At 37.1% G+C, this 24297-nt stretch overlaps 1 pseudogene; it reads right to left on the reverse strand.

Moving 5' to 3' along the window:
- Window positions 1-676: 676 nt before the first annotated feature.
- The window catches only part of LOC102477614 (ataxin-2-like), a 63412-nt pseudogene continuing 39791 nt past the window's right edge, over window positions 677-24297 (reverse strand).

Consider the following 24297-nt stretch of genomic DNA (forward strand, 5'->3'; position numbering starts at 1 on the left):
TGATAAGAATTTACCGAACCTTTGTCAAGTTTAGTAAAAGGGTGTTCCAAGTCTCAATCTTATAAAAAAGAAAGAAAGAAAAAGAAAGGAGTAGTAACAGCAAGAATCACTTATATTTCTTTTTTTTTTTTTTGAGAGCTTTTTGCTATAGGGCGTGTGCGCTCGCCAGACAGAGAGAAACAGAGAGACAGAAAGCGAGAAATCACCCCCCGGGGGGATGGTCACACCACAATCCCTTCTCCTCCATTCTCCTCTCGGGATCTTGGGCACGCACACACACACGCCCGGTGTGAGTTTTAAGCCACCGGGTCCAGGACACGAACCGTGGTCGACTATGTGGGAGTCCAGCGACATAGCCATTACGCTAACTGCTGGTTCCCAATCACTTATATTTCCATTACTAGCTGATGTGTTCTTGACATTCAAAGGTCATTAGAAAATAAATAACTTCCAGTTTCAGCAAGCAGAGTTGGGATACTTGTGAGAGGAAAACAGCATGTGGAATTATGGAACATTCCACAAGTTTCTAACTGTTACCATTCCTATTAGATATTACAAGAAATCACCATATATTTTTTAAAACAAAAAAGTAAAATTCTAGTATTCTATGCTTTCAATTTGTAGAAGCAGTAGAAGGGAGAAGGGAATCTGGCTTTTCTATTCCTCCAGGGTAGCCTTACACCTGCTACTGGTGGTGGGCTTAAACTCTAGGGTTCATCACATAGGGAAATATGCTGTTGGACAGAAATGGGCTGTAGTGCACTTTGAGTGAGGGTGGCCTGGGGACCACTGGCATGCTGTGTCATCATTAGCATCATTGACGCATGGGCAGTTGGATGAGAAGGAACCATTCCTGACTGTACAAGAGCCTGAGGTATGTGGGCCATGTGGGGTGGGTTGGTATATGCCGGCTGAACATGAGACGAATGGATCGTAAAGACGGTCCATTGTGCTGTTGGGACACTATTCTGTGGCAACTGCATGTTAGAGGCAGATGTCATGGAAGAAAGAGTTGGCGCGAGTCCTGCATAGTAAATGGCTGCTGCTGCTATGGACTGACCAGATGGAGAGCCTGGGCATTCTCATGCTGATGATGCTGAATGGAGCTGGGAATAGGATGACTTCCACTGCTGTCCAGTGGGGGTGGCTGAAGGATGAGCATGTGGACTATGTGGGTGCAGGCTAGTGTTAGGGTGTGCATACTGCTGAGCAAGGGAGCCCATGGAAATGACAAAGTAGAAAGGGCTTGTCTCCTTGTTGTATGATAATTTGGACATCAATACATTGCATGCTTCTGCTCCTGTACTGAGTTGCTGAAGACACTGAGCCTGGCTGGGCATGTGTTGGTATCACTGTCATTCTAGCATTGCCCTGTATTATACCACTATAGATATGAGGTGGCTGAGATTGATACTGTGGCACACGCTGAACAAGTTGCTTTTGGGGAAACTGCTGAGGGCTGTAGGCAACATATTATGTGGAGTAGGTAGGGGTGTGACTTCTATGGGAAGAAGCTGAAACCAGGTGGATCATGATGCTTTGATGATGCTGGTCTTGATGCTGCTGGTATATATTTGGTACTACTCTGGGTGTCGGCTCAATTCACCGGCATTGGTGTCATGGGTACTGGATATAAAGGTTGCACACCTGAGCTCACTGGGACTGGATACATCATATTTGGTGCAAAAGAAACAGATCTGTTGGCTGTTGATGACCCACCATAGATGAGTTAGGTTGAGGCCAAAGTGAAGTTGGCATGATATAAGGTTTTGGCTTAGAAAAGGAACAAGGGTTGAACTTGTTTGCACTGGGACTAATGTTAATTTTCAAACTTGCTCAACTGTATCTTTCTTCTCTCCTTTATCATCTTTCTCTGGTTTATATGCTAGACTGGAAGTCTGAATGCCTCAGTTCCCCTTCTGTGCTCACTGTTAGTCAATAATGAAGGGGAAATGCTGGGGCTATTCAGCTTGCTGCCATTACTGGTGCAGTTGCTGCTGCTATTTTCAGTGAAAAAATCCCCAGTACTTGGCTCAATCTTTTCTTTGACTAAACCTTTTGGTTCTCTTCCCTATTTTCTCCCTATTTTTGTTTAGTAGTTGATTCATAGATTCAGAAGTAGAACTTGACTGTAACATAAAGCCATTCTTAAATTTCTTTAAATCATCAATCTGTTGAGAAACAAATGGTGATATACCTTATTTTCAGTTTTTGAGAAGCTGGGTGATCTTTCTTTGGACTTAATGTTTACTTTATTACCCTTGGGAGAGTTCTACCTCTGATCTTGAAGCCTGGAATCTCTAGCCTCAATAGATGGAGTAACAGCTCTGTTGGATGTATAACTAGTAGTAGGAGATGCAGCTAGAACATGCATGGCAACAGCATCAGTTGGAATAATACCAGCTTGGGGAGAAGCAAGAACTGGCCCACTGAGAGTATTTCCATTACTGTTCTGTGGAAGAGACCTGTGTCTGTGAGTTTTGGGGGGTAATCTTGGAACCCCACTGACCACTGATAACCACTCCCTCACACACATGATGGGACTAGTTCTTGCCACCAAAGCAATAGGTACTTCACTTGGTGGATGGTGCAATACAAATTCAAGGTCACTGAATATCCCTCCTGGAAGTAACTGTGATTTCAAGGGTATTGCTGCGTACATTCTTGGAGGCTGTTTTGAAGACATGTGTTTAGGCATAATAGAAACAGGAGCTGGGGAACTAGGAGCAGGAGTGAGACAGGGATCTGGATGACCAGGACAGGGGCCTGTAGGGTGATCATGTAGGAGTGGCTGCTCAGGATAGAAGATAGTTGGGACCTGACTGACAGCAAGAAGGTGAGTGAGAGGAAGGCTATGTGCAAGGTGATGGTCAGGGAACACTTTCATTGACTACTCTTTGGTCTGAACCAGAACTTGGGTTGAAACCTGAAGTGTGAGCAGTAGATCTAGATGGCATGGAGCCCAATCCAGGCTGGCCCCTATGTAGTGAATTCTGTCTCCCACTTCCCAGGATATCACTTCTCTACTTCTTTATCCAGGAAGAATATATTTATTTTCTCTATGCTGTGCCACTCACATTCACTGGAATTTCTCTGAACATTACTATTGTATCTTAAGGGAGGAAAAAGTGTTCAGAAAGTGAAGGTGACTTATAAAGTTATATATCTACTAAGTGGTACAGAAGGCATAAAGGGATAGATCTTTATACTCTAAATAACTGTTTTTCATTATACAATGTGTACCTACTATGATTAAGTTTATAACTGAATACATAAGAAATTTTAGATTTTGAATCAGGAGAATATATTTACCAAAAATATATAAATTCAATATAACTAAGAACACCATAAGGCCTTTTCTAAAAAATATAGCATCTTGGGCCAACAGGTGGTAAGAGAGTTAAGGCAGCTGGATCTTTGTGGTGAGCACTGCATACGGAAGCCATCTCGAGCTATCCGCCATCTTGAAACCATTAGGCTTCACTTCCTCACTGAGCAAACCATTTCTCAGAAATCATGTGACCAACCGTTCTCCCTGGAAGTGATTGGGTTTCTAGGCAACGGGAGAGATCCACCCACATCAATGATTGGTTCATGCTGTTGTATCTCATTTGCATTTTGGGCAACCAATTGGTTCCCACCAGCTATATATAACTCGCCATTTCTCTTCAATAAACGGAAGTAGACAGAAGACGACTTGACCAGCACCTCGTAGTGTGTGTGCGTGTGTTTGTCCCATCTCTCACTCCCTCCCCCAAGGAATCTGTTCCACTGTCCTGCGGGCCAGGACAGATCTTATATAACCAACTGCATGGTTTGAGTCCTGGACCCAGGCACATGTGTACCCAAAATGTCAAAAGGTGAATAGAGGAGGAATTGTGGCATAGCCATCTCTTCTGCAGGATAAATTTTCACTTTCTCTGTCTCTCTCCAGTAAGTGTGTGTGCCCTATAGCAAATTAAACAAAAGAAAGAAAAAAATATCTTAATCCCATATATGTCTAAATCTGAATGCAAAATACAGATCCCTTTCATTCATTTTTAGTCATTAAACACACACTAATTGTGAGTCTTTTATATGACAGACACTCAGCAGGACTCTGAACACTAATTTATTTCAATGATGTTAGGTCCTTTATGCCGTCACAGTTTATAGCCTATTAAGTCACCCATTCAAAACATTTTTGTATTCCTACTGTGTGTCAGATACTATAGGGGATAAAATGGTGAAAGGGATAAATGTGATTATCGTTCTCTAGAGTATATTCTAGTGGAGAAAAAAAAATTTAAATGTGATGTACAAGCTTTAATTATCATAAAATAACTTCACATGGGAAATTTTTTAAAAAGATACATGCAAGGTGCTGAGGAAAAAATACATCCTTTAAGAATATGACGGAGGGGGTGGGGGGGACCAGCAGTTAGCATAATGGCTATGTAGTTGGACTCCCACATAGTCGATCGCGGTTTGTGTCCCGACCCAGTGGCTTAAACTCACCCCGGCGCATGTGCATGCGTGCCCAAGATCCTGAGAGGAGAATGGAGGAAAAGGGATTGCAGCATGGCCATCTCCCATGGGGGATGATTTCTCGCTTTCTATCTCTCTGTCTATCTCTATCTGTCTGGCGAGCACACGCGCCCTAAAGCAAAAACCTCTAAAAAGAAAAAAGAATATGACCAGGGGGACCAGCAGTTAGCGTAATGGCTATGTCTCTGGACTCCCAAGTAGTCAACCATGGTTCGCATCCCGGACCCAGTGGCTTAGAACACGCCGGGTGCGTGTGCACGCATGCCCAAGGTCCCTAGAGGAGAATGGAGGAGAAGGGATTGCAGCGTGACCATTCCCCCTGGGGGGTGATTTCTCACTTTCTATCTCTCTGTCTCGCTCTGTCTGTCGGGCGAGTGCATGCGCCCTATAGCAAAAACCTCTCCAAAAAAAAAAAAAAAGAAAGAATATGACCAGGGATGATGGGATGATTCCTGTGACAACACTTACTTTAATCCAGGATCAACAGAAAGAGGTAACCATAAAAAGAGCATTCCAGGAAAAGGGAGCATAGTAGCCTTTGCCTACTTCATGCTAGACTACATAGTAAAGAATTTGGCTTTGCCTAAAGAGAGGTCTGGTCATATCTCAGACTCATGGTAGATAATATCTAAACACTTAAAATTTCCTGAGTTAGAGTGTCTTCGTATTCATAATTAGTCTCTTTGATCATATCTGATTATTTATAGTAAGGAGATGAATCAAGATGAGTCCCACAGACCATTAAATATCAACTTGAACTCCATGGAAGTGGGGGTTGGAGCTGGAGACTGGCTTCAGCCACGTAGAAAGTCAATCAATCAACTGTACCTACATAATGAAGGCCTAAGAAAAAGTGTAGACACTGAAGTTCATGCAAGTGCTCTAGTTGGCAATCCTCCATTTGTATTATGTCACACATTGATGCCAAGAGCATGTCTTGATGGCAGTGGTAGCTTCATTTGAAACCCTGTGAGTCTCTATCCTATGCTCCTATTAGTTTGACTAGTTCTAATTTGTATTCTTTCCCTGAAATAAACTGTGAGTATAATTGCATTCAGTGAGTTCTGTGAGTTTGTATAAACTATGAAAACTTATGGTAATTTGGGGAACTCCCTCCATGCCATGATGTAAGAAGCAAAGGTGGTTTCATGTGGACTCTTTCTCTCTAATTTGTAGTTGTATGCAAACTCTTGGTAGTTGATACCAGCAGTTTGAGAAGACTTGGAAGTTTTATAATCATGTCCTTGTATCTTGCAGTCTGGAAAATGTTGACTATGGCCACTACAGGAAAGGAGAAGACATATGGGAATGTGGGTGTGGTTTCAAATGTCTGTTAATAGAAAATGTTCACCAAGATGAAGTGAAGAAAAATATAAAAGATGTTTAACATGTTCACATGGTATAATCTAAATTAAATAATATTTCATGGGAGGATTATATATTTATATATTGTTCAGGGTAATCAGTTATGATGGTTGTAGCCCATAGTATAGCTATTTCTTTGTGTCTTCAGAATGAGTCTTCAGATTCATCAGTTAGTTTTTCATTTATCAGCTCTAACTGGTTCTTTCTGGAGGGAGTCAAGAGATTAGAGATAATGAGAAAAAAGGAATTATGGAATCAGAGAAGGAAAACAGATCCTGAGTTTGTGGTTTAATTTTGTATAATTAGACCTTTCACATTAGCCAGGAATAATAAGAATAAAATAAGAAAATGTAATCTGCTACTCATTTTTATGTAACAAAAAACTATATGACCAAGTTACAAACTTAGATATTACAATATGATTTGGATCATGACTACTTTTCTAACTATAAGAAGGTGTATCATTTGTGTTTATAGAATTCTCTGCATTCCACATATGCCTGACTATATTCACATGTTTCTCTATCCCTGCATATTTCTTTTAGCTAATAATTACATTTGGAGGCTTGTTTTGATTTTGTTTTTGTTGTTGTTTTGAGGATACTTTTGTTTGTTTGTTTTTCCCATCATAACAGGAAGCATATCATTCCTCTTTTAGTGATGTTAAAATTGATGTGAACATTTAGGATAATAATGCTTTAATTTACTAGTCTAAATCTTCCATTAAAATGTTCCAACCTTTCTCCTAATGTTTTAGCATCCACTTATGATCCTAAGTTAGCTCCATCATTTCATTAGGTAAAAGTCATATTAATTATAAGCCAAAGATCAGTCTACATTAGCTTATTTCAAGAGATATTTTTTAGGAGTTTCTACAGACTTTATATGCAAGTAATTGCTGCAGTTTTTAATTAATAGCCAACCTCCCAATCCTTGTCTAATGGAATTTTATTCTTTTGTTAATGTAATGGAGTTTGAGTTACTTTTTAATGACCTTGTGCAATCAACTCCTCCCATTAGAGAGCAACATTATTTGTTATACATTATTTTTATGCATCTATAATGCAATTTGTGTTTTGAACGCATTTTATATTCTGCCTTTCATTACCTAGCTATTCTTTTGTAATCCTGCTTTCATAAAGGGCAAAACCAAAGAGGTTAACAAGCCAGAGTAGCTGACATTTCATTTGAGGCACACACAAAAATTCAAGTGGAAGCAACTTATAGAAAAATTCTGAGTAATAATCCACAGAGAAAATGAATTATGTTGACACAGTAAAGGTTCTGAGGAAGAAAAAGATAGGTTAGTCATGAAAAGTCTCTCTAAAGGGTCAGCTTAAAAGGGCTAAGGCCTGAATTAAGGACTTGCTCATACAAAATACAATATCCAGACTAGCATTCCAAGTAAAGAGAAGAGCCACTGGAAAGAGTTTCAAAAAGAAATGGGTTTTATTTTCTTTTGATTTACTTTCCAGAAAGTGTGTGCACTCACCAGAAAAAGAGAATTGTGTGTGACAGGAGTGAGGGGGCACCTCTCCGATGGACATGGTCACACCACTTCCCTTCTCCTCCATTTTCCCCTTCTGTCAGGATTTGGTGCATGCCTAGATATGCCTGACTTGTTTCTCAAGATGCTCGGTGTCAGATATGAACCACATGATCAGCCATGTGGAATCTAGCTCTCTAACAATAGACCACAGGGTCAGTCTGAAGATTTTTTGAAAATCTTCTGAGGTTTAGAACAATTGTATAAAATAAGATCTCATACATTGGTAAGTGCTACACCATATGAGTCTTTCATGATAAGAAATTTAAAATTTAATTGATTCATTGAGAAAAGTAATTATGAGGTTTGGGCATGTGGTAATATGACCTTCGTCACATTGTTAAAAGGTTAACTTATAGTTGTTCAATGCATAGAAAGGATTTGGGAAAGTTGAAGGGTTAAGAGTGGAATTAGAATTACCAAATCAGAAGATGATTGCAGTAGTACAACAAAGAGATGGTAGCCTGGTTTAGGATGGTGACAGTAACTACAGGGCAGGTTAAAGATTTATTTTTGGAGTAAAACTAATAGGAATTTCAGAGAGATTGGATGGAGTCAGAGCTAAAGAAATGAAAAAAAAATCATGGTAAAACTCTTTGCTTAAGCAAATGATAGATGTTCATGTCATTAACTATAGTGAAGAAAACTGAAAAAGAAAAAGTTTTGTAGATTCCCAGTTTGATCTTGATAACCTAGAAATTTCTATTAGACTTAAAAATGGCGTTTCCAATAGATGGTTAGAATTTAGCTTTGGAATCCTAGAATTTAAGAGAAGGGTCATAGCTGAGAGACAAGTTTGAAATCATTCAAAAAAAAAAGAGTACCTAAAAACCTTAACAACTTATACAGAGAGTATATGTAGAAAAATAGCAACGGACATGGCCCTAACCCTGGACCACCACAACATTCAAAAGTTAGAAGAAGCAACAGCAAAGGAACCTGAGAAGGAGATATCAGTGAGAAAAAATTAGAGAACTGTGATATTAAAAACAACAACAAGAAAGGATGATGAGAGCTAACTAAGTTGAAAGCAGAATGAAGGAGTACTAGCTGTGCCAATGTAAAATTCATCTGTTACTTTAACAAGAACCATTTCACTGGAAAAAGTCACAAACATAGAAATTGCATTATTGAAAATGAATCATAAAGTATACTTAGGGAAATAATCTGTTAGAGTAGCAAAAATAAATATTATGTAGAAAGAGGGGAAAACAACCTCCATTAAAATCCTTGAGAATGAGACATTTTATGTATAACCCAAGGGCTATTTACTTCTTTTTTTTTTTTTTTTGAGAGGTTTTTGCCATAGCGCACATGCGCTTGCTCACCAGACACACAGAGAGAGACAGAGAGACAAAAAGCGAGAAATCACCCCCCAGGGGGGATGACCACGCCGCAATCCCTTCTCCTCCATTCTCCTCTCGGGATCTTGGGCACTCATGCACACGCGCCCAGCGTGAGTTTTAAGCCACCGGGTCCGGGACTAGAACCGTGGTTGACTACGTGGGAGTCCAGCGACATAGCCATTATGCTAACTGCTGGTCCCTCCATTGCATTTTCTTTCAGTAGTTTTATAGTTTGGGTTTTTACATTTATGTTTTTAATCCACTTTGAGTCAAATTTTGTAAATGATGATATGTGACGATCTAGTTTTATTTTTCTGTAGGTGGATACCCACTTTTCAAAGCACCAATTATTGAAAAAATTGCCTTTTAATGACTTTTGTCAAAAATCATTTGGCTGTATGTTCTTGGGTTTATTTCCTGATTCTCTTATTCTATTCCCTTGGTCTGTTTGTCTTCTTTTGTGTCAACATCATGGTATTTTGTTTACTATAGATATGCTATACTTGTTTACTATACCTTTAAAAATCAGGAAGTGAGATGTCTTCAATTTTATCATTTTTGTATAGTATTACCATTAAGCTAGTTTATATATTTTTTTTATTTGGGAAATTTAATTTATTTACTTTTTTTATTTTAATTCAATTTAATTTAATTTTAATTTCTTCTATATAGCCAATCACATGTCACTTGCTTGTAAAGTGAATGTTCCAGCATGAATATATTTCTCACCAGTCCTGTTGGGGATACTATATAAGTTATCATCAACAGATAATCATTGTTGAAATGTGTGGATTTCTGGCTGACATTTTGTTGTTTCCTGATTATTTTGTGTTTCATTTTTAATTTTTTTTCTTCTGTGCTTGTGCTTGCTATTTGGAAGTTTTCTACAATAATAAGGATTAAGTAATTTCTTTTTTTTTTTTTGGTTTTAGGTTTGAGTTCTATAACTTTTCATTTTTTCATGGTGATGTTTATTTACTTTTCTTTCACTTTCAGATATTTAAATTGTATCTTTTAAATATTTCTTAAAGAACCAATCAACTCTTGGATTTTTCCCTTTGTTTTTGTTGGTTTAGGAGTTTTACTTCACATTCCAATTTGGAGAAAAAATTATATAGTATAGTCTTCTGGGTTAAAAAAAATCCTTTTTTCTTCAGAAATTTGAGTATGTGATTCCGTTTCATTCTAGCTTATAGGATTTATGCTAAAAGGCCTGAGGTTAGGCAGATGGGATATACTTATAAGTAACTCAATGCTTATCTAACAATTTTAAGAATTTTACCTTTCTCATTGACTTTTGACATTCAAACTATGATGTGACATTCAAACTAAGATCTCCTTATGTTAAACTGATTTGCCATCCTTTGGAATTTTTTGTATCTGGATGTCTGGATTGCTCTTTAGATTTGGAAAATTTGAGGGTAATATGTCATAAAATAGATTTTCTATGACTTTTTCCATCTTTTGCTTTCTGGAGTACCCATTATATGTATATTCAGTTACATTGTGGTGTCTCAAATTTCTTACATGTACTCTTCATTTTTATTTATTTTATACATTCAGTCACATTATTTAGCTTACAAAGTGAACATTTCAATATGTGAACATTTCTCCCCAGATATTTCACTTCACTACCTCCCTGTCCCGTCAATGCATGTACTCTTGATTTATAAGAGTTATCTTTTCTTTCTTTTTGATGGTTTAGACTAATTTAAAGGTTATGTATACAACCACCAAGGTTCTTTTTGGTTCTTTTTTTTTTCCCAAGAATTATTTATTTAATTTTATTTATTCATTCATTTATTTTCATTTGACCAGAGAAAGACAGACACACAGAGAGAATGAAAGTGAGGAAGCAAGCCACCAGGTTCAGGACTTGAACCATGGTCAACCATGTGGGAGTGTCCATCACCTTAACCACTTCACTACCTGCTTGCCCAGTACCAATGTTCTTATGCAGTGTGACCTACTGCTGTTCCTAAGAATTTTTTACTTCTTGTATTATATTCATCTCCAGGATTTCTGTTTGATTATTTATTAGGATATTTGTCTCTCTATTAAATTTTTACAAAGTGAACATTTCAATATGTGAACATTTCTCCCCAGTCCAGTTGATCAAAATATCTTCAACAGATATTTCACTTCACTACCTCCCTGTCCCGTCAATGCATGTACTCTTGATTTATAAGAGTTATCTTTTCTTTCTTTTTGATGGTTTAGACTAATTTAAAGGTTATGTATACAACCACCAAGGTTCTTTTTGGTTCTTTTTTTTTTCCCAAGAATTATTTATTTAATTTTATTTATTCATTCATTTATTTTCATTTGACCAGAGAAAGACAGACACACAGAGAGAATGAAAGTGAGGAAGCAAGCCACCAGGTTCAGGACTTGAACCATGGTCAACCATGTGGGAGTGTCCATCACCTTAACCACTTCACTACCTGCTTGCCCAGTACCAATGTTCTTATGCAGTGTGACCTACTGCTGTTCCTAAGAATTTTTTACTTCTTGTATTATATTCATCTCCAGGATTTCTGTTTGATTATTTATTAGGATATTTGTCTCTCTATTAAATTTTTCATGTATGTCATTGATTATTTTCTCATCTCCTGGAAATGTTTGTTTCTATTTTCTTGTAGCTCATTAAGTTTTGTTATAATAAATATTTAGAAATCTAATTATGATATTTCTGTAATATCCTGAATTTTGTCTATGGATAATGGGGAGTTAGTATATTAGTTTGCAGCAGAAATATTTTCTTACTTTTTCATATTTCTTGTGTTCCTGAATTAATGTTGAGGCATATGATGGAGCATATACTTTTTCCTGTAGAATGAGTGGACTCCTCCATTTCATTGGCAACAACTGTACAGTGTGACAGTCGCTTGAGTTTTCAGACCCTATAAATGGGGTGGGTATCATTCTCTAAAAGTGCAAGTGAAGATATCAGCCTAAAGTAGATAATATCCTCTATGAGGAGTTGTGTGACTCAGGGAGTGACTAGTTGCTAAGTTCACCATTTTTGTGCAATCCCTGGAGATGAAGGAAGCTATCTTCAGTTTCTCTCAGTGCCTGAGTTTTTCCACAGCTGCAGCACCCTCCTCCAGGTGTTTTACTGCAGGAGAGAAAACTGAGTTCTCTTATTGGCGAGGGTTGGGGCTCTGAGTAGACCTTCACAGTGTTAGCAAGTAGTCCAGGGCTCTGGACTGGCTTACACAGAATGACAGGTGGCAGTATGAGTGGATCTCTGTAGTGTAGTAAAATGGGTGTTGTGGGTGCTCTAGGAAGCTCTGACCAGCCTTTGTCCTGCTAATGGGTACTAGTGGATATGCCACTGGGCTCTAAGGTGGCCTTCACAGCACTTGATCTGGGTGAGCTTCCACACTGGTGTGCATGTGCGAGGTGTTCTGGGCATACCTACACAGGCACCAGCAGGGATTCTAGTGGGTTATCCTGGGTGTGAAGATTGGTAGGCCATTTATCCTTGGGCCAGGTTTCATTTCAGTAGTTGCTCAGTTCTCAAACCGGTGCTCCTCTGCAGCTACTTGAGTCCTCAGACTTAGAGCTAACCAGGGCAAGATCCTTTCCTGGAATTATGTAGCCCCAAGAATCTCAGGAACTTCCCTTCACTAGATCCAGACCATGTAGAGTATTAGGCTCCTGGGCAGCAAGGAATGCCCTCACAGTAGTATCAAAGTTGCTAGGGATCTTTTGCTCACGCTGTTGCCCTGTGGTTTGGTTGCCCAAGTTCTTGGACCCTATATAACGGGTAAAGATTCTTCTCTAGAGAGGTTTAAGTGCAGCTAACAGCCTAAAATAGATAATATCCTCTATCATCAATGGGTTGATCACAAGAGATGTGGGAACTGGATGAAGAGTTGTGTGACTCAGGGAGTGACTAGTTGTTTAGTTTATTAATTGAAAGGGTATTTCCCATGATTTCAGCCTGCTAATCTCAGCCAGCTGGATGATTTGGCTTTTCTATGCTGTTTCTCTTGAGTTTTTATGCTTCAGGAAACTCATAATGTCTCTGGGGTGATTTCAAGTGCTTTTCCTTAGAAATTCTGGCCAAAATGTGAGTAGTTATTATTTTAAACCCTGATTGGAGAGGATATGAGTACTGGGTACTTCCCATCAACCAACTCTCCAAAATTCTTTCTTAATAAAAACTATATCTAAGATAATACATTTCCAAGGATAATATTTTGGGAAAGATACATTGTTTCTTAGGATTTCCTTTCCTCAAGATAGTGTCACTGAAATTTGTTTAATATATGGATTAAGTGTGGGGATTGAAGGCAAAATGGAGTCAAGACTTATCAATATATAATTAAGGAAGAAGAAACAGTGGCTTTTGTCCTAAATAAACTTAATATCTAGTTACTTTTTTGTGCTTTAAAGTGCTCCCCAAATATCCTTCAGAAAAAAAAAATAAGTTCACTCCTCCCCATATGCCAGCAGTAGCTCTTGCCAAATAACAAGTAGTCAGTAATTAATTATTTTTAAAAAGTAATAAGGGCCTAGGGTACACTCATAATTGTCAAGTACCAACATTTCCAGACAGATCACATCTGCTGAAAACATCCTCATTGACAGCTTCAATGTAACAGGAGTGACTTTATTAGATCTTTTCAAGACTAGACAGGGATACATTAAAAAAAAAAAACAGATTAAGAAAATCAGTACATTGATTTTACATATTGGCCTCAATCAGACAGCAGAGGTTTCAAGCTCTAAACCAAACTTAAAATCAGAATCTCTGATATCACCCAACCTCAGTGAACAGAATTGAGGTACTCACTTACTTAAACACTTTGATTAGTCCTATCTATGCATCCAGCTTAGTATTTGAAAGAGACCATTAACACTCTCCTGGAGCCTAGACCATCTTCAGAGAATGTAATGGCTTTCCTCTGAGAGAAAAGTCATATACAGCATATTATCTGAAGAAATTGAATCACTGTGAAACATTCCAGAAATGTCAGGAAAAGGGAGGAGGCAAAAGAATTATTAACTTATAAAAATAGCCTGAAACATATCCTCTAGTTATAAAATGATACTCAGAAAAATGATGAGCAATGGCAAGACCCTGGGTGTCAGTGATTAACATAATCAAACACACAGTAGACCAGATTAAGAAATGTACTTGTGAAGACTGAGCATCTGTAGGATAATTCACTCATCAATCCCAGGCATTTGTAGAGTGTTGTCCTGGACCAGCAGCATCAGCATCACCCAAGAATATGTTAGGAAGGGAAACTCTTGGGTCCAGCAAGTGGCCTAGGGGGTAAAGAACTGAACTCTCACATGGCCAACCACAGCTTGAGAGTCCAGGACCAGTTTGAAACTTACACCAGGTATGTGTGTGTGTGTGTGTGTGGGGGGGAGGTGAATGCACACACCCAAGATCTTTAGAGGAGAATGGAGGAAAAGAGGTTGGCGGGTGGCCATTCCCCAGAGGGGGTGATTTCTAGCTTCCTGTCTCTCTGGTGAGGGCAAAAACCCTACAGCAAAAATCTCTCTCTCAAAAAAAAAAAGGGAAATTCTTGAATTCCTAAATGCATTATACATTAATCAGAAAATCTGTGGGTGGAGTTTAGTAATCAAGCCCCCAGGTGATTCTTATGCACACTCAGTTTGTTTTCATTGAAGAGCATATGCTCTTGCCAGAGAGAGATATAGAGGAAGGAAGAGAAAGAAAGCAAGCCTTCATGGGGTGTGATCAGACTATAATCCCTTCTCATCCATTTCTCCATCCTGTCAGACCTTTAGACACGCATGGACACATGCCTAGCAAGTTTTCCAAATCACCAGGGCCGAGACTCACACCATGGTTGACCATGTGAGAACCAGCTCCTTTAACCACTAGGCTACAGACCCGCCCTCAAATTTGAGAAATATAAGTCAATCCAAATTGTTCAAACATAGTAATACAGTTTCTACTCAGAAAATCTTTTCCTGCACCTTTTCATGTGCTTTATCTACATATGGCAATTACTTAATCTAATAGGGAAAATGAAAGAACATTAATGAAAAGCAATCAGAAGAGAAGAACTTACTCAGTTTTCAAGCTAAGTTATACATGAAAACAGTGCTGTAAACAAGGGTCAGTGATTAGCAGATTTGGCCACAACTACACGCAGCTGCAGGGTCAGAGCTTCATCTTTGTTGGCAAAGGACTAGACGGATAATTCCTTAATTATAATGCCTGTTGCGTACCAACACAAAATAAACCACTAGTATTTAACTTATCATTTTGAAAAGTTCTATTGACTATGAAATGTTGAAAATATATCAAATCAAATTCTGGGCCATTTTTCAACACCATGGGAGACTTGTTACTAATAGAGAGGGTATTTCAGGAGAACCTGCTAAGGAAGATTTATGTTTTCAAAATTCAGGTATATGAGACAGTATTTATTTAGCTACCATTGAAAATCCATTAGGAATATGCTAAACAGCAGCCACAGAGAGAAACCTGTCACAAAATGACCAACTCAAGCAAAACATATTTAACTTTAGAGTTTCTGAAATGTTTTTCCCACCCCAAACATTCCCTACTATCAGTGTTGGCATTGGCTGTGGCTCCCTGCTCCATCATCAGGCTCAGTTCCTGCTGCTCAGTTTAGTCCAGAAGGGATCACAGCCAAGCTTGCTCTGGCCAATCAGCAGCTGGCTGCTTATCTGACCAGAACAGTTCCATGGGGCAAAGTTCCTCTCCCAGAGATAAGCAGTCCCTTCCATTCTGGGAAACAAATTGGCTGTGGAAAAGTAGTATGTGCAGAGTAAGATTACAAGGAAAATAGAAAGAGAAGCCAGTGTGGGACATGATAGAGAAAAAAATAAAAATAAGAGAAAGGAAAATCATAAGGAAGAGTAGACAGGAAAGATAAAGCAAAGGACAAAAATTAAAACAAAACTATTAGCACCCAAACTCACAAAGATTATATAGTATTTATATATAGTAGTCATATATAATATTTATAGTATTTATAGAATATTTATAGTATTTATAACCGCCCAGCAAATAAATTAAAAAATGAAATGTTAATACTCTGTATCTATACAATAGCTCCACTTGTATGGGAAAACAAAGAAAAGTTCTCTAACTTAATTCAACACAAATGATTGCTCAACATTTGTTTTTATCAGTTTTTAAAATTTTCTTATAATAAATGTATATAACAAATCAGGCCTGTGAGTAAGAATACTTTAGCAGTATTACTCAAATTTGTCAGTTAATTTAAATCCATTTTTTTATAGAAAAATGCAGTTACAACCAAGACCTGATTTATTCTCTAAAATAGTTACAGGTGATTAAATTTACTTGCCAACATCCATTTTTTCAGTGAAGAATAAGGTAACCCAGATAGTTGAGTCTTACTTATAGCTCAAGGAGACTTTTCTCATTCAACCTTGTGACCCAGGAAATGTATTCCAATTCATCACGTTCATTGACTGCAGATATAACCACTGTACTCAAATGAATTTTGAAAAAGCAATGTAATATACTATAAAGTTATATACAATTCAATGTAATATAAACAAGATTATGATGATAATTAAAAAAAGAACTAAAAAAAAGAAAAGAATCCAGGCAGAGGGGGAAATATCACATTTCTGTTTGAAAAAAAAAATCACTGTTAAAATTTAATTTAAAAAAAAAGAAATTACAAAACAATTTGAAATGATTTAAAAGATTACAACTAAAGTATTCTAAATGTGAATTAGAATTAATCATAGTTTGAATGGAGACTGGAAGATTTTACTTATGAATATAAATAATTTGCTTCTTTATCTTATGCATTCATTCATTTTTTTAAATTCAGTCTTCCTATTTGTTCACAGTTCATACATATTTCTTGAACACTGTGCTAAGCTTCAGAAGACACACTGACAACTCAGAAATTCTTACCTGAAGGAATTTCATGAGAGAGTTAGCCAAAAAAATAAGAATTTGAGCAGAGCATAATCATAAACAGTTACACAAATCATGCTCCTGAGTAAATTGAAATTAAATTTTAGGTCCAGGTTTTTTTCAGAGGGTGCAAGATTTTTTCTTAGTAATGGACAAGCCTTGTAAAGAAGTAACAGAAAGGTTTGAAGGGGTATATAGCAATATGTGTTGAGGAAACCATTTCAAGTGTTGGAAGAGGAATTAAGGGTGGTCAATGGTTTCTGAAAAGAACTTTTCCTGAAAGGAAAGTATTCATGACAGAAAATAGAAGTTAAAGTTAGAGAGGAGGGAATCAGATCACAAGGGTCTGGGTAATAGGCTAAGGAGACTGAAGGTTATCCTGAATGTGATTGAAAAGCATCGAAAGACAGTATTCAAACTGCTTTCAAGAAAAACTGTTCTACCAGCACTGTGAAGAAATATGCCCGATAGGAGATTATAGCAATAATCCAGAAAGCATGTAATTATATATATCTGAATAAAGGCCCCATGACTAGAAACAGAGTGAAACAGAGGATGAGAGATGAAGGGGTAGAATCTACAGGAGTTAGAAATTGACAGATTGGCAGAGTTCGTCTAAGAGACAATGACTCTTACACTATAAAGTTATATACAATTCAATGTAATATAAACAAGATTATGATGATAATTAAAAAAAGAACTAAAAAAAAGAAAAGAATCCAGGCAGAGGGGGAAATATCACATTTCTGTTTGAAAAAAAAAATCACTGTTAAAATTTAATTTAAAAAAAAAGAAATTACAAAACAATTTGAAATGATTTAAAAGATTACAACTAAAGTATTCTAAATGTGAATTAGAATTAATCATAGTTTGAATGGAGACTGGAAGATTTTACTTATGAATATAAATAATTTGCTTCTTTATCTTATGCATTCATTCATTTTTTTAAATTCAGTCTTCCTATTTGTTCACAGTTCATACATATTTCTTGAACACTGTGCTAAGCTTCAGAAGACACACTGACAACTCAGAAATTCTTACCTGAAGGAATTTCATGAGAGAGTTAGCCAAAAAAATAAGAATTTGAGCAGAGCATAATCATAAACAGTTACACAAATCATGCTCCTGAGTAAATTGAAATTAAATTTTAGGTCCAGGTTTTTTTCAGAGGGTGCAAGATTTTTTCTTAGTAATGGACAAGCCTTGTAAAGAAGTAACAGAAAGGTTTGAAGGGGTATATAGCAATATGTGTTGAGGAAACCATTTCAAGTGTTGGAAGAGGAATTAAGGGTGGTCAATGGTTTCTGAAAAGAACTTTTCCTGAAAGGAAAGTATTCATGACAGAAAATAGAAGTTAAAGTTAGAGAGGAGGGAATCAGATCACAAGGGTCTGGGTAATAGGCTAAGGAGACTGAAGGTTATCCTGAATGTGATTGAAAAGCATCGAAAGACAGTATTCAAACTGCTTTCAAGAAAAACTGTTCTACCAGCACTGTGAAGAAATATGCCCGATAGGAGATTATAGCAATAATCCAGAAAGCATGTAATTATATATATCTGAATAAAGGCCCCATGACTAGAAACAGAGTGAAACAGAGGATGAGAGATGAAGGGGTAGAATCTACAGGAGTTAGAAATTGACAGATTGGCAGAGTTCGTCTAAGAGACAATGACTCTTACCTACTGGGCAAGTAACTGGGTGAATGATACTACTATTTCATAAGGTATGAAATACAGAAGAAGGAAAAAATAGGCAAAAATTATGAAAATTTCATAGATAAAAAAAGAAATCTTAGAATGATTAAGTTAGGTATGATTTTCCTACTCTAAGTTAAATGTATTCACGGTAGTGCTTGGATTTTTAAGTTGATTCTTTCTTATTCAGAGTTATGTGAAAAATAAATGACACTTATATTTGTGTAGAACTTCTCTACTTACTTAAAGGTTATTAAAAATAATGATTGAGCAATTTTTAATAATAAATAAACCTTTAATTATCCACCATTAACATAAAAAAAGACATAGTTCTTACCAGGTGGGGTACATAACCTTACAGGAGAGATAGACGCAATAATTAGATAAAAGGAATTAGCACAATATTCTAAGGAAAATTATGATGAATATTTTATCAAATAAAACATTTTTTAAATAATCATTTTATTTAATTTTATTTATTTTAATTTGACCTGAGTGAGGATAGAGAAAGAGAGAGAAAGAGGGAAAGTAAGAAAGCAAGCCGCCAGGTTCAGGAATCAAACTGCAGTCAGTCACGTGGGAGTCCAGCGCCCTTCAGCCACCAGCCCACCTGCTGGCCCCTTATCTAATAAAATCTTAACATTATAAGAAAATGGAAGGGGAAGTGGTAAAAAGAATTAAGAAGCAGATTGCATAGTAGTTTTATAGGTTCTCCTTCCATAAAATGATAAGAACATTAATTTTGGAGACAATCAAGTCAACTAATATCCAAATGTAGATTAAGTGAAGCAGTTTGACTATGGACATAACCTACCAGAGATATTGGTAATGTAGGTGGAGACTTCAAAAGTCAAGAAGATCTAGCCACCCTACTACTAGGCGTATACCCATAGGAAAGGAAATCAGTATGTCATAAAGATATCTGTATTCTAATGTTTATTGTAGCACTATTCACAATATCCAAGATATAGAAGCAACCCAAGTGTCCATCCACAAAAACAGAGATACTGGGATACAAACACACACACACATGCACACTCACGTACACACAGTGGAATACAGTGTGCCATTTAAAGGAACACAGTCCAGTCAGTTGAGATTAAATAGGTAAGCCTAGGAAAAAATTATGTTAAATGAATAAACTAGGTACAGTAAGAAAAAAATTGCATTTTCTCTCATATATGGAAACCAAAAATAAAAACAACCTGAAAGAAGTAGAGAGATATTGGGACGAGCAGATGACATAGTGGTTATGTTGCTAGATTCTCAGATAGCTAACTGCAATTCTGGTCCAGACCCAGCAACTTGAAACTCATGCCCGGCGTGTGTGCATGCATGCCCAAAATCCTGAGAGGAGAATGGAGGAAAAGGGATTGCAGTGTGGCCATCCTCTGGGGGAATGATTTCTCCCTTTCCTGTTTCTCTCTGTCTATGTGCCCTATAACAAAAAATCTATCTTTAAAAAAAAAAAAAAGTAGAGATATAGAATGACTACCCTGAAAAGAATGGGGATGGGGGATAGACTGATTAGACTGATGTTGATGAACAGAAACAGAAATTACAGATAGATAAAAGGAACAGTATCTAGTGTTATAAAATACAAGGTGGAGAATGTAGTTAACTTACTACACATAGTGTTACACGTGGTTTAGATGATGGGTATACTAATCACCCTGATTTAATCATTAAACATTGTATTCAGGTACCAAAAAAATCACATTGAGAAGGGACCAGCAGTTAGCATAATGGCTATGTCGCTGGACACCCACGTAGTCAACCGCAGTTCGAGTTCCAGACCCGGTGGCTTAAACTCACGCCGGGCACGTGTGTGTGTGTGCCCAAGATCCCCAGAGGAGAATGGAGGAGAAGGGATTGTGGCGTGGCCATCCCCCCTGGGGGGGGGGTGATTTCTTACTTTCTGTCTCTCTGTCTCTCTCTGTCTGTCTGGCAAGCACATGTGCCCAGTAGCAAAAACCTCTCAAAAAAAAAAAAAATCACATAGAAACAACTTTTGTGTTAATAACAAATTATAAACTAGAAAAAAAATAAGCAAAAAATTAAAAAACGGGAAGTCTTGCAGATGTTTGAGGCATTAAAATATAAGTTTAAGAGAATGAACTAGAGTTGCAGAACAGAGTTTGGACTCAAGTTGCAGAACAGAGTTTGAATCCTAACTTTTCCACTTGCCTTTGGGAAGTTACAAAATTCTCTCTGTCTCAGTTTTCTCATTTTAAAAATATGATACTGATATAAAAGCATACATATAAACTGATAGAACAGAATAAAGAGCCCAGATATTAATCTATACATATATAGTCAACTGATCATTGACAAACACGTTTATGAGTAAAAATGGAAAAAGGACAGTCCCTTTAAAAATGGTATTGGAAAATCTGGATATTCACATACAAAAGAATAAAATTGAAACTTTATCTCATACTGTATCTCCAAATCAATTTAAAATGGATTTAAAACTTAAACGTAAGACCTGAAACCATAAAGCTATTAGAGGAAAACATAAGGAAAATATTCTTGACATCTATCTGGTCAGTGCTTTCTTGGATATGACCTCGAAAGTACAGACTACAAAAGCAAAAATAGTCATATCCAGTGAAGTGAAAAGGGAGACAATATTTGCAAACCATATATAAGATAGGAGGTTACTATCCAAAATATATAAGGAACTTTTATGTTTCAAGAGCAAAAGAAAATTGTAATTTTAAAATGAGCAAAGTAACTGAATAGACATTTCTCAAAAGATAACAACAAATGGCCAACAGATATCTGAAAAATGTAAATGTTACTAATATTCAGGGAAATGCAGATCAAAATCACAATGAGATATCTATCACTTCACACCTGTTGGGATGGCTATTATCAGAAAGCCAAAAGATAACAAATGTTTGAGATGTGGAGAAAATAAACCCTTGTACTCTGTTGATAAATTGATACAACCATTTTATATAACAGCATGGAAGTTGCTTACAAAAATAAAACTTGAACTGCTTCATGCTTCAGCAATCCTACTTCTGAGTTATATATTCAGAGGAATTAAAATTAGGATCTCAAGGAGATAGATACACTCTGATGTTCACGGTAACATTATTCACTATAGCTAAGATATGGAATCAACCTGAGTGTCCACAAAATAGTATCTTCTACAGGCTTTATTGTGAGGTCACACAAAAAAATGCATAAGGTGGTTAGCATTACACCAAATTGGCAATAAGAAATACATTAAGATTAAAAGAGATAATAAGACTGGACCAGTAGGTGGCATGGAGGTTAAGGCAGCTGAATCTCATGTGGTCAACTGTGCTGTTCGAGACCCAGACCTTGCACTCATGATGAGTGCAGGTGCATGTCCAAAAACCCTAGAGGAGAATGGAGGGAGCAAGAGTCTGGTGTGATCATCCCCTCCAAGGGGTAATTTCTCTCTCTCTCTCTCTCTCTCTCTCTCTTTCTGTTTCTCTTCAGGAAGTACATATACCCTAGAGCAAGAATATGAATATCTATGTCTATCTGTCTATCTCTATGGTAGTAAGACTACTCATGGTCACTCAGCTGATGAATGGACTTTGAAGGGGAATCATTTTTCCCCTGTTGACTCAAGTTCAGCACTCTGTTTAACATGGAAAACTGCCTCTCAAAACCTAACACTGAGAATCTTTCTTCATGTGTCATGAAGAAGTACTTTGTTTTTTTGGAGATGGCCTTGATACTTTTCTGCATCCCCAGGCACCTTCCACCGAGTCTGTGTTCCAGCTTCACTGCTTCTGCATGTCTTCTCCATCCAGCTCATTCAGATGTGTGCTGTATCTTTTGCACTCACTAAGTGGAATGAATCAATGCCTTAACACTGAGTGAATAAAACAAGCTCATTTCTTACATGTGATAGACTAAAGTAGAAACAAAGCTTTGCTTCTCTTTAGCATTTTTTTTCTTTTTAGATTTTATTCTTAAACAAGGAGAATTCTTAAACTGCTCCGATATTTCTAAAAATTGATCCAGTCACTGTATTCAGAGCACCTGGATCCCCTGGTTTCTGCCCATAGTATGTTAGTGATGTGAGAGTGGAGGAATAAAGAATGACCTGGCTGGGAAAGCCTACAGTAAGCTATAAAACAATCTGCATTTGCTTTCTAATAGTTGGTAAATGCATTGCTATGTTTTAAATAAATTATCAGTAGCCACAACCAATAATTCAGGGCAGGCCTAATTGACAGAATATAATATATTTTCCTCTGTGGAAACCACAGGTTTTAGTTTTTCCCCTCAAGGTGCTTTTCTGCAATAGATGATGGTAACTGTTCTCCATTATTCTCTATAATAGCTTTATGATTCTGCAGACTATACTTATAAAAGTAAAATACAGTTTCTGCAAATGTGCTAGGTAGTGGCTTGCCTCTCTTGTCTCATTCTTATCCTTTAATAAAAAAATCATTGTAAAGACCAACTTCTCATTTTTTAATAGATTCCTTCCTGTAGGATGAGTCTGTTACCAGATAGTAACTGCATAGGCTAAAATTTCAAGAAAGAACAGGACGGGGAGTAGTCACAAACATACAGTGTAAGGCACAGACTAGGGATTGCAATACCAGTAAAAAGCCAGTGATTTAAGTCTTCAATTTTTAAAAATATGCCTTTAAGGAAATTAAAGAATAGTAAAAAGAGCAAGGTACCTATCAAAGGACACACAGGTCATGTGTACCATTAACCTTGAATCCAAAGTACATCCAAGAACAGGGAGCTTCTTAAAGTAGTAAGTGGGATGTTAAATCTTGAGATTTAAATACTAGGAAATACCCCAGTGGCTTAGAGCAGCTGATGGCAATGAACGTTCAAAATCTTAGAGACCAGTGCAAGGAAGACTGAAAATCAGGGACAAAAATAAAGCTACAAGTTATACACTTAGAACTCACCTCTATTTCTTATTTTACATTTCTTACTATAACTAATGAGACAGTACATAAAAACTCCTCTGCATGATCACTGCCCTTATTATTTCCCTCAATTAATACAAATGCTATAAACTTCCCTGTATCCTCCTTTATGTTTTTCTTATCTTTTCTCCACACAGCTTCAAAATTGATCTTTTTATAATAGAAATTGCTTCTCTTAAATTCATCAATGACTTTCCATTTCCTTTACCATCAAATAACAAATTGGGCCAGCTCTGTAGCCTGGTGGTTAAAGTACTTGGATCCCGCATGGCCAACCATGCAGTTTGAGTCCCATATCCAACAATTTCAGAAACATGCTAGCCATGCGTGCATGCATGCCCCAAATCCCAACAGGATCAAATGGAGAAAAAGGGATTATGCTATGACCATGCTCCATGGGGAATTCTTTCTGTCCTCCCTCTCTATCTCTGGAAAATGCTTATTGCCTATTGCAAAGTAAAAAATAACAAACTCTTGGTATGGCTTTCAGGATCCAGCTCTGCCTTGACTGATAAAGCTCTCAAGTTCCTTATCTAGCCATACCTAAGTGTTCTAATTATATTCTTATCATCTAGCAATATAAACTGAAGTTGCATAGTTAAACTAAAGTCTATACTGAGAACAAAAGCTCATTAAACCACTGTCTCTTGGGGCTAATCAGCTTTGCACATTTCACTGTCTCTGCCTCAGTGGAACACCCTTCACTCACTCCATTTTGGCTCATCAATTCCTACCTGTCTTTAAACTAATTTCAGGCTTTACTTCATCTGAGAATAGTCTTCATTAGCTTCTTATCTGCCTTCCCAAGTTTTACTTTTCTTGTGTTGCCATGCTTATAATCAAATCTACAATGATATAGTAAGTACTGCAGTATGCCTAATAGTTTATTGACCAGTCTTTCCCATAATTCTGCATGATCTGTCAGTTAGGGTGTTTTTCACTTATTATTTTCCC

Source organism: Tupaia chinensis, unplaced genomic scaffold (assembly GCF_000334495.1).
Source record: "Tupaia chinensis unplaced genomic scaffold, TupChi_1.0 Scaffold150006_1, whole genome shotgun sequence".
Taxonomy (NCBI): Eukaryota; Metazoa; Chordata; class Mammalia; order Scandentia; family Tupaiidae; genus Tupaia; species Tupaia belangeri.